Genomic DNA, 10,077 nt, shown 5'->3' with positions numbered 1-10,077 from the left:
TTGGGGTGAGTTTGATTACATATAGTACCATAACAGAATTTTTTCATCATTAAATTGGCTAGCCATCACTGCTCCTTGATTCAAGCTTGAGTAGACTTGCTCCATATCTGCTTTTATTTCTCATCTCTGTTTATATCCTTGCAAATTATTTTTCCACATTGATGCAACTATTTTCACAAGGTAACATATTAAACAATCATGAGATATATGCCCTTTAATGCGGCGCTATCAAGTCGTCTGGGTCAGCTTGTAAACCCAACCTTCTAAACGTATTGATGGGCTTGCTCTAATGCGCATGTGCTTAAATGGGACTTCTTTAATGGTATTGGGCCTACTAATACCTCATTTGTTATTCTAATTGCCAACCAATGAGCTTTTTGTTGCAAATGCAATTATAAAATTATGGTTGACTTATTAATCTGCACACCATTAACTCCTTTTTACATCTCATATTAAGTCAGATTACACCTAATGTAGAATTGAATCTTGCCTAGAAACATTATCAATTGCTCAGAAATATTGAATCAAAGTTGAATTTATTACTTTACCTTGTTGACCTCTAAACGACAGTAAAAAAAAAAAAGAATAAAAACAAAACATGCATACCTATTCGGCGTCGTTTGCACGTCGTTCTCCCCACGACATTTCGGCGCGACTCCTGCAACGAGGCAGGTAGGCCCTATACACACTTTTCTTAGCGTGACATGGACAACTTTAAGTACCCATATGCACCTCAGTGCTTGTGGGGAAAGAATTGTGCATTTCAAAGAAGGTACCCTGCAGACCCATACATGCCTTGCTTGGCGTGGTGGGATTGAAGACTAGGCTGCTGTGTCACACGACACCGATTGTGCACGTCTTTCTTGACGTGGTGGGAAGGTTTTGACTCTCCAAATTTCCCCTAAACGGGGTGCTGCCAAATTTAAAGTGAAATATCCCAAAATTCAAATGATCAATAGGGGGCTTGATTCAAACAGAATAATAGGGAACTAAATTTGAACTGAATGGCAGGGAACAAAGCCCTAAATTTTAAAATGCACAATTAAATAAAGAAATGCGGATGTCAAATGATAAGCTCAATCCATTCAATCAAGCATAAATGAACAAGTAGGGGACTTCCAACAAACAGTATCTTCAATGTACATAAGTAATGATATTCAATCAATTCCAAATAATTCCAGCCTACTGTAAAGAGTATAAACACCTTCTACATGCAATGATGAAGGACTTGTTATACAATCACTGAAGCGCCATGTAGCACCACCAGATCTGCAATGTTCATGCAAATCGACAGAAGGCGTTTGGAGATTTTTAAATGAAATTCGGCGCATTTATTAATAGTGGTTATTCGCATAGTCGACAATCACAAAAATATCCCTTTGCATTGCATGCAAATTTTTTTAAAATGTCCCTCATTAACGCATTGCAACATGCATGATAATTCATTTAAAAATGTTATCCAACATTGCGAGATACATTTAATTGTTACAAATGCATTGCATTTACATGCTGATATGTTGCATATGCATGTTATTTAACTTGCAAAATACGCTATACGGGTATGTCATCCGACATTGCAAGTATATTTCAAAGTGACCTTCGACATGCATTTGTAGGGTGCTGAGGATTTCATTCTAGCACGTCGTTTGACTTTGCTACTACACCTCAAAATAACCTCCGACATGTATTTGTAAGATGCCGAGGATTTTCATTTTAGCTTGTCATTCAACATCATTGTTACATTTCAAAATAATCTTCTGCATAAATCTGTAGGATTTCATTCAAATGTGTCATCTGATATTACAATTATATTTTCAAATGACCTTATGCATGTATCATTAGGATGCAGGGGTTTCATTTAAGCATGTCATTTGACATTGCAATCACATTCCACAGTATCCTCCTGTAAGCATTTGCAATATGCAAAGGAGTTCAATCCAACAATATCATGCATCCTATAATTTATATGCATTTGCAATATACAGAAGGTTTCACTCAAGTATGTCATTTGTCATTAGAATCATAATTCAAAGTGATCTCTTGCATGCATTTGCAATTTGCAGAAGATTTCACTACAATATGTCATTTGACATTGTAATCACAATTCAAAAAGACCTCTTGCATGCATTTGTAGGATGTAGAGAGTTTTATTCGAGCATGTCATTCGACATTGCAATTACATTTTAAAATGACCTTCTGCATGCATTTGTAGGATGCAGAGGATTTCATTCAAGCAATATCATACAATATTCTATCTACATGCAAAAATGCCACACACTGCAACTATAGTGTGCAAACATGAAATGCAAAATGTATAGGCCAATATACGTGATACATGCAGATGCATATATACATCCACTATGTATATTTAATAACCATATAAATGCATCATGCAAAATACATGTAATAGCATATACCCGCATGGGCCCCTACGAGCGTGTTGTAGATAGACATGTGATGTTTGAGGATGTTGGGCAGGTCAAGAAATAAATTTAGATTGGAACCCGTTCTTTTGCCGGCAAGTAGACATAATCGACAATATTCAATCAATGAAATAAAAATGCCCGTAAACACCCTGATGATGGTCGTGTTGATAGAAAATTTTAATCGAAGGTGACCGTAACCATTTTAAAATATATCTCAAATACTCATAAAAATCTAAGATTCCAAATAATCATCCAAAAATAAGATATTTAAAATAAAATTAACCATCAAACACTTAAAACAAAAATACTCATCCACCATCCGCAACAATTTTTCGAGGTGGACAAATATGAAAACTACTTCAGCTCACAAAAAACTAATGTCTAGTCAAGAATATCACTATGATTCATTCTCAATCTGTCTCTGTTGACCCCTACCGCGGGATCCTTGCTTACATATGATCTAATCAATAAAGGCGAGGCTAAGGAGTTTGTTATTTAGTGGTTGAGGAAGCCATCAAATGAGCCTCGGACAAGTCGGTACAGAAACATTTCTCTTATATCTATAGTGGGCCATGGTGATATGGGAAAGACAACTCTCTTGCAACATGTTTATGAAGATAAAATGGCAAAGGAATTTGATCTTAAAATATGGGTTTGTATTTCCAACACTTATGATGTGAAAAAGTCATTGCAGATATTTTGGAATCTCTTAGTGGGCCTAGAAGAAGATCAGTGTTTGCAACTCCTTAACTCTCATGTATTTGCTGATGAAGAGAATCCTAATGATTATAAAGGATTAAGATCCATTGATGGAGAGAGTCAAAAAGCTTTCTGGATCTCCATTGGCTGCAAAGGTCTCGACGATGCTCAAACAAAGTCCGATTGCAAAATGGACTGCGTCATTGCGTCCAGAATGTTGCCGACATTAAGAATATACATTTTATTTAATCAATTTGATTCATCTGAGGAGGTGTCGTGAATTTCGAGGCGATCCGCATATGATCCAAAGACATGCGTTACGAGGGAAACGAGGCCTCGACGATGCTCAAACAAAGTCCGATCGACAAACGGACAGCGCCATTGCGTCCAGAACGTCGTTGGCATTGGGAATATACATTTTATTTAATCAAATCACATTGTTTGAGACAGTGTCGTAAATTTTGAAGGCGATCCAAATGTGTTGCGAATGCACACATTACGAAGGACATTAGCCTCGTCAGTGGAAAAATGACAGCCGATTACAAAATGGATGGCGCCATTGCGTCCCGAACGTCGTCGATATTAAGAATATATATTTAATTAAAAGTCATTGTTGGAGAAATAGTTAAAAATCTTTTAAGATCTCCATTGGCAACCAATGTCATCTGTGGTGTCTTGGAGGAAAAACTTGGATGAAAGGTATTGGAGAGCAATTCTAGAAAGCAATTTATGGGGTCAGAATCCTATCAATGTCATCTTAAGATTGTGTTATAAAGTTTTGACGAATCACCTATAAAATTGTTTCGCATTTTTGTTGTATGCTTCCACAAGATCATACATTTGATAAAGATAATTTGGTCTGAATATGGATGGCATTGGGATTCATTTGGACGTCTCAATGAATGACTATGGAGCATATGAATGATTTCTGCCAAATAAGAATCAAACTCCTTCAAAATGTGAAGGATGCCGAGGAGACTTGGAGGGCCAAATTATGTGTCGAGAGGCGAAATTTCATTAATTTAGGAAAAAATTCTGATTCTGCTAAGTTGGCAATATGGGTGGACAATGTTAATCGGATCGCCAATATAGAAATGATGGAAATGACGGAGCGCGGTAAAAGAGAAAACTCTTCCTCCTTTTAGACAACTTTGATGCCTCGAGTCACTAAAATTTGTTAACATGCCGAATGTGAGAGGGCTCGAAGGCAAAATGGGATTGATAAATGTCAAGCCGATCCATTGCTAGGGGTGTTATATATATATATATATACACACACACACACACACACACACGTATTTAAAAGCATAGAGTATCAGTTTGAGGGAAGAGTAGTTGCCAAAGACGGCCGTTTGCTTATTTAATTGGAAATCTCAGGCTATCCAAACATTACATCCCTTCCTATAGCTAACAGGAACGACAGGATTTGCAGCACCAAGATACCTTATAATCACAAATTATCTCGACCTGATCTCTCTTGGCAGATATTAAAAATTGGAAATTACTAATAATTGCCATTGTATGCTTAGTGCTATTAATGAATTAACAATGCCAAAACATTAACTTTGATTTCAATTTAACAAAATTTTTTTATTAAATGAATAAAATCAGAAGTCAAGGAAAAGTTCAAATCACATTCAATGCTGTAACCTCGTATTATCAGAAATCCTGTGCAAAATCTCTGATTAAATCCCTTAAATCCCGCTGCAAGCGGTCTTCTCAGTCTCTCGCCTCAGACGTTGCCTTAGCCTCGAACGATGATATTTTGTTTTTGTTTTTTAAAAGAGATGGAGCTGGACCATATGCTTCCTTCGATCCTTCACACCCCACCTGCTCCGTCCGAACTACTCAGCCCGTCCACCACAGCCGATCTGCTCCTCTAAGTTCCGATTTTATTCCACACTAAGGAACTGCAGACTGCTGGGAGCCCGTTTAGAATGTAGTGTAGGATGTCTTCAGTTTCGACCTTGGAACCTGCCGCGGCTATGTTATCTACAATGCTCTTGACTTGAGCAAGATACTGCTGCATAGAATTGTCTCCCATTGTTACATTGTGCAGTTCATTTTTCAACTGGATTACCCTGGATCGATTGGTGGGCTGGAGACGTCCTTCCAGTGTCGTCCAGATCTCATGAGCTGTGGTTAGATTCAGAATGTAGGGTAGGATGCCGGGAGAAATAGTAGAGAATAGTGCTGAAACCAGGTTTTGATCTACGAGTTTCCACGGGCGGAAGTCAGCGGAGGATTCGTCTGCAGGGGAGGTCTGCGATCCGGTTAGGTATCCCTCGAAGCCGTTGGTTGAGAAAAGCTTTAGAGTCTGCAATCTCCAGATTGCATAGTTCTCATTGTTGAGTTGTATGGTAACTATCTGCTTAATGTTTGAAACTAGGAATTTGAGGGGAGAGGGAATGGTGAACTTTGCCATTGAAGACGACAGAGAGGAGGTCTTGGTTTGAGCGATTGAGCTCTGGTTTTCGGACATGATTTAATTGATTCTTGCTGCGAGCTTTCAGAGCTCTGATACCATGAGAAGCTTCAGTGCCTTTCTGAATACTTGCAAAACAGAAATGAGAGCATAGAGAGAAGAGAGCGGAGGAGAAATATGACTGTAAGGGTTTCCTTAGTATTCATTCCATAAGGACAAATGTTCAGCTACAATGCATATTTAAAGAGAAGAAGCTGAGCTGGCATTCGGTTGAAAAGGTGTTCTGTGGTGAGTAGTGGTAACACAACTCTCTTTGGCCTATTGGTTGAGAGCTTAGGCTTCCAACTAAGAGGTTCAGGGTTCGAGTCTATGTGTATGCGTTGTGTGTGTGAGTTTGCCTTAAATGGCCTAAATGTCCCAAAAAAAAAAAAAAGTGAGTAGTGGTAGACCACTGTCCTGACCATGGCAGGGAGTATAATTATAATTCCATGTGCTTAACACTCTCCTCCACTGCCAAGGCTGAAGCTCGTCCACACGAGAACTCCCGTCCGCTTCCTTTTGGTTGCCGAACCAAAACCGAAAGCAGGCTACTCTTTCTACCTTAGCTGAACCACGCCTCCTCTAAAAATCCTTGAGCCTCCACTGATTTCACACTGTCCCACGATCCACCTTTGCTAAAAAAAAAAGAATCGGAAGAAGATCTCCCCGTCGAGCCTCCTCTCCAACTCACGTACTCAACCAAGCCTCTTCACTAAAAATCTTGCCTGATCTCCCTGCTATTATAACATTAGTAAAGTGGTCGTATAGTTTTTTTTTTAATGCAGGGATTGTCTTCTAGCCATTGTTTTATATAAAGATTCTGAACAACTTTTTCTTTTTCTTTTACTTTGACTAGCCCTTTTATTCTCCTTTGCTTTTGAGCCCCATTCCCGTTGACAGCACTGTGGTCAAATAGTATGAATATTATTTACCTTTAAATGTTTATCACGTTTTTTTTTATCATTCAATATTTTATTCATAAAGCTTGCTATTTGCCTTTCTTTATTCACATGAATGCAAAGAGACACCACACTCCAAAAAAAAAAAAAAAAAGAGATAGGAAATATGGTACATTGCATACTCTAAATCCCACTCAAAATTCATCATTCAAAAAAAAAAAAAAAAAATCTGAGCCATCTTGTCCTTCTTTGCATGTATAGCAGTAAGTTTATATATAATATATTCTATTGTTGTGAGCCTTAACCGTTATTTTTTATTTGATAATACTATTATGTAGCTTTTTTTTTAGACTATTAAATTTATTGTTACATATATATGTGTATAGCTGATATTGTTGTACATATAAAATTATATTTGAATGCTGCTCTATATACTGTTATTTAACATCGTTTAATGTTGTTATGTATATTTGTGTGAGTGAGTGTATGTAAAAAAAAAGAGAGAGATTTCTCGAGAAAAAAGAAGAAGAGAGATTTGTTAAAAAAAAAAAAAAGAAGAGAGAGAGATTTAAAAAAAAATGTTGTTTCATTTTGTGCCACCCCGTCGTCATCAACCCCGCACAGGTATAAAGCTCTAAACTTAGAAAACCTCTCCCGGCGCTTGCAACGTGGCGAACGACCACCTATGCACGCTTTTCTCTAGCGTGGTAAGAGGAAATTCGTTGCGATGTTTGCGACGGGGCGGGTAATCACAAAACTCCATTTTTGGTGTTAGTGTCGGATCGGAATCCCAACTCATGCACGCTTTTCTCTTGCGTGGTGGGAAGGGAATTCGGTGCGACACTTACGGTGAGATGGGGTCAAATATAAAATTACTTGCTTTAAACCTGTGTCCGCAAACCCATGCACGTCTTTCTCTGGCGTGGTGGGGAACAAAAATTTCATGGCCGCGGTGTCCTCGTCCGAGGGCACCTACCGTGCACGCTTTTCTCTAGCTTGGCGGGAGGCCCAATTTTCCGTAGTTTTCCCCTAAACGGGGGAGACGCCGGGAGGTTGCCAAAATTTTCATTGAAATTTGGGACTTGGACAAAATTTTGAAACTTAATTTGGAATTAAGTTTAATCAAAAGAAATGAAAGTGAATCATGACTTGAACAATTTGGACATTAAATTGCACTTGCAAGGACTACAGGGGACTCGAATGAAGGGAAGAGGCTCATCTTAAGCCTGAATTGAACTTGAACTCAGACTGGGACTTAAACTCGGACTTGCACTTGGACTTGAACTCGGACAAAATGCAAAATGACATAAAATTTAAGTGATTAATTTGAACTTGAATTTAACTCAAATAATTTGGACTTGATTTTGACAATTAAATTGACTAAGTGCAAATATGAATGATTAATTAAAAGATTTAATTCAAAGCTTGATTCAAGCTTGATCAAAATGAGCTTGAATTGAACAAGATCGCTTAAGACCTATGAACTTGAGTTTGAACTAAGTGCAAAGAACTTTGACATTGAGCTTGAACAAGCAAAGGTGAACTTGAATGTGGACCGAAGTTTATAAAGACTTGAACTTTTCTCTCTCCAAAATGATTCATGAAATACTCTAATCTAATGAACTACAATGATTGGTGGTGAACAATGTTCCAAATCTCACACATACAAACTCTTGGTGAGGTTGGGGAAAATCCCTACATCTCATTAACCATCAATTACAAACAAATAAGAATGATGTACAAGATATTGTAATAGTTCTTCAATTGAAGCTAATGATGGAGGTGTTGATTGCAAACAAATACCAACCATGCAAGCAAGTGCACAAGGATTTGTGATAAAAGCAAAATCATGCATACAAATTGTTTGCAAAACAATGATGCAAACCCTTCAAGCGAGTGATTTCATTCAAATGAATTTCATGCAAGCAATGCAACTCAAGTGGAGGCGACGAATGTCACAACACCTTTACAATCAATCACTGTCCAATGTCGAGCAAATATGTTGATCCATTATAAGCAAAGATGGATGATATTACAATAAGTGCTAGCACCTACAAACTATGTAGCAAGAGCCAGTAGATATTGCAATGCTTTTGTAGTCAACCATCATTCAACATCAAGAAAAATATATTGAACATCTACAAGCAAGGGTAGAAGATCTGCAACACATACGATCTCTCTACAAAGACAATTGTATGTGCCACATGCCACTGATCGGTAGATGCATAAAGACTTCAGTAAATGCAATATCCTGAAGTCAATTTCAGTCTGTGAAGGAATACATCTACCTGCCTACTTGTAGCAATGACAGATATACTACACAAGCTAAATACCACAACAAAGTGTATAAAAATATGACAGATACAAGCTCCCACAAGCTTCTGCCCCGCTGCAAATATTACATACAATCTACGAACAAATATCAAAGAACTACAATGAAAACAAACATCAACAAACAAAGGCAGGAGACCCGTTAGTGTACTACATTCCACCTGTAGAAAATAACAACTAGTGCACGACAGTCTACCTGTACGAAGTAGCGAACAATTCTATTCAGAAGCTGTTACGTCACGCCACCGGATTTGCAACACTTATGTAAGCAGACAGAAGGCGTCTACAATCTACAACGTAACGCCATCGGATCTGCAACATTCGTACAAGCAGACAGAAGGCGTCCACAAACTACAACGTCACGCTACCGAATCCGCAACTTCTATGCAAGCGGACAGAAGACGTCTACAAATACTTTCAAAGTACCCCTACACGTGCACCGTAGTTTGTATACACATAGGTACACAAAAGGGGTAAATGTAATCTTAAACCCGCATGGGCCCCGACGAGCGTGTTATTGGTACACACGTGACGTCTAGGGATGTTGCGCGGGTTATTAAATCTGAACCCAATCCTTCTAAGCAAGTGGAGTCGACAAGGTTCAATAAATAATTACAAAATGCCCTCAAACACTCTCATGGGCCCCGGAAAGCGTGTTATTGGTACACACGTGACGTCTAGGGATGCTGCGCGGGTCAATAAGTGAATTCTAGTTCGAACCCGATCCTTCTACACGGATCAATAGGAGTCGACAAGGTTCGAACCAACAAACAAATATGTGGCCATGGCGACCAGAATATTTGTTTTAATACATTCATATTAGGCCTTCAAAGCCTACAATCAAAAGAATTCACTCTCAAAGGCATGATGCCTATGAAACCCGATCCTCTATCGACTAGTAGACAGAGTCGACAAGGTTCAATTTAGAAAGTGAAAATAACTCCAAACACCCCGATGATGGCCGTGTTGAATGCAGATCTCAACCGGAGGGGTTCACAAATATTTTCAAATGTCACCCAAAAGTCCACACAATCCAAACTCCACAAAGTCCAAAATCCAAAAAAAGGCCCAAAATCCAACAAATCCCAAAATCCCAAATATTTAAAATGAAATCCAACCATTCAAACACATAAAACAAATTCCATCCACCCTCCACAACAATTTGTCAGGGTGGACAAATTAAAAACTACTTCAGCTCACAAAGAGCCAAATGCCTAGTTGAAAATATTACTAGGATCCATTCTCAAACAGTCTCCTG

This window comes from Dendrobium catenatum, unplaced genomic scaffold (assembly GCF_001605985.2).
Source record: "Dendrobium catenatum unplaced genomic scaffold, ASM160598v2 fragScaff_scaffold_334, whole genome shotgun sequence".
Classification (NCBI taxonomy): Eukaryota; Viridiplantae; Streptophyta; class Magnoliopsida; order Asparagales; family Orchidaceae; genus Dendrobium; species Dendrobium catenatum.
Note: the sequence above shows the minus strand (reverse complement) of the source record.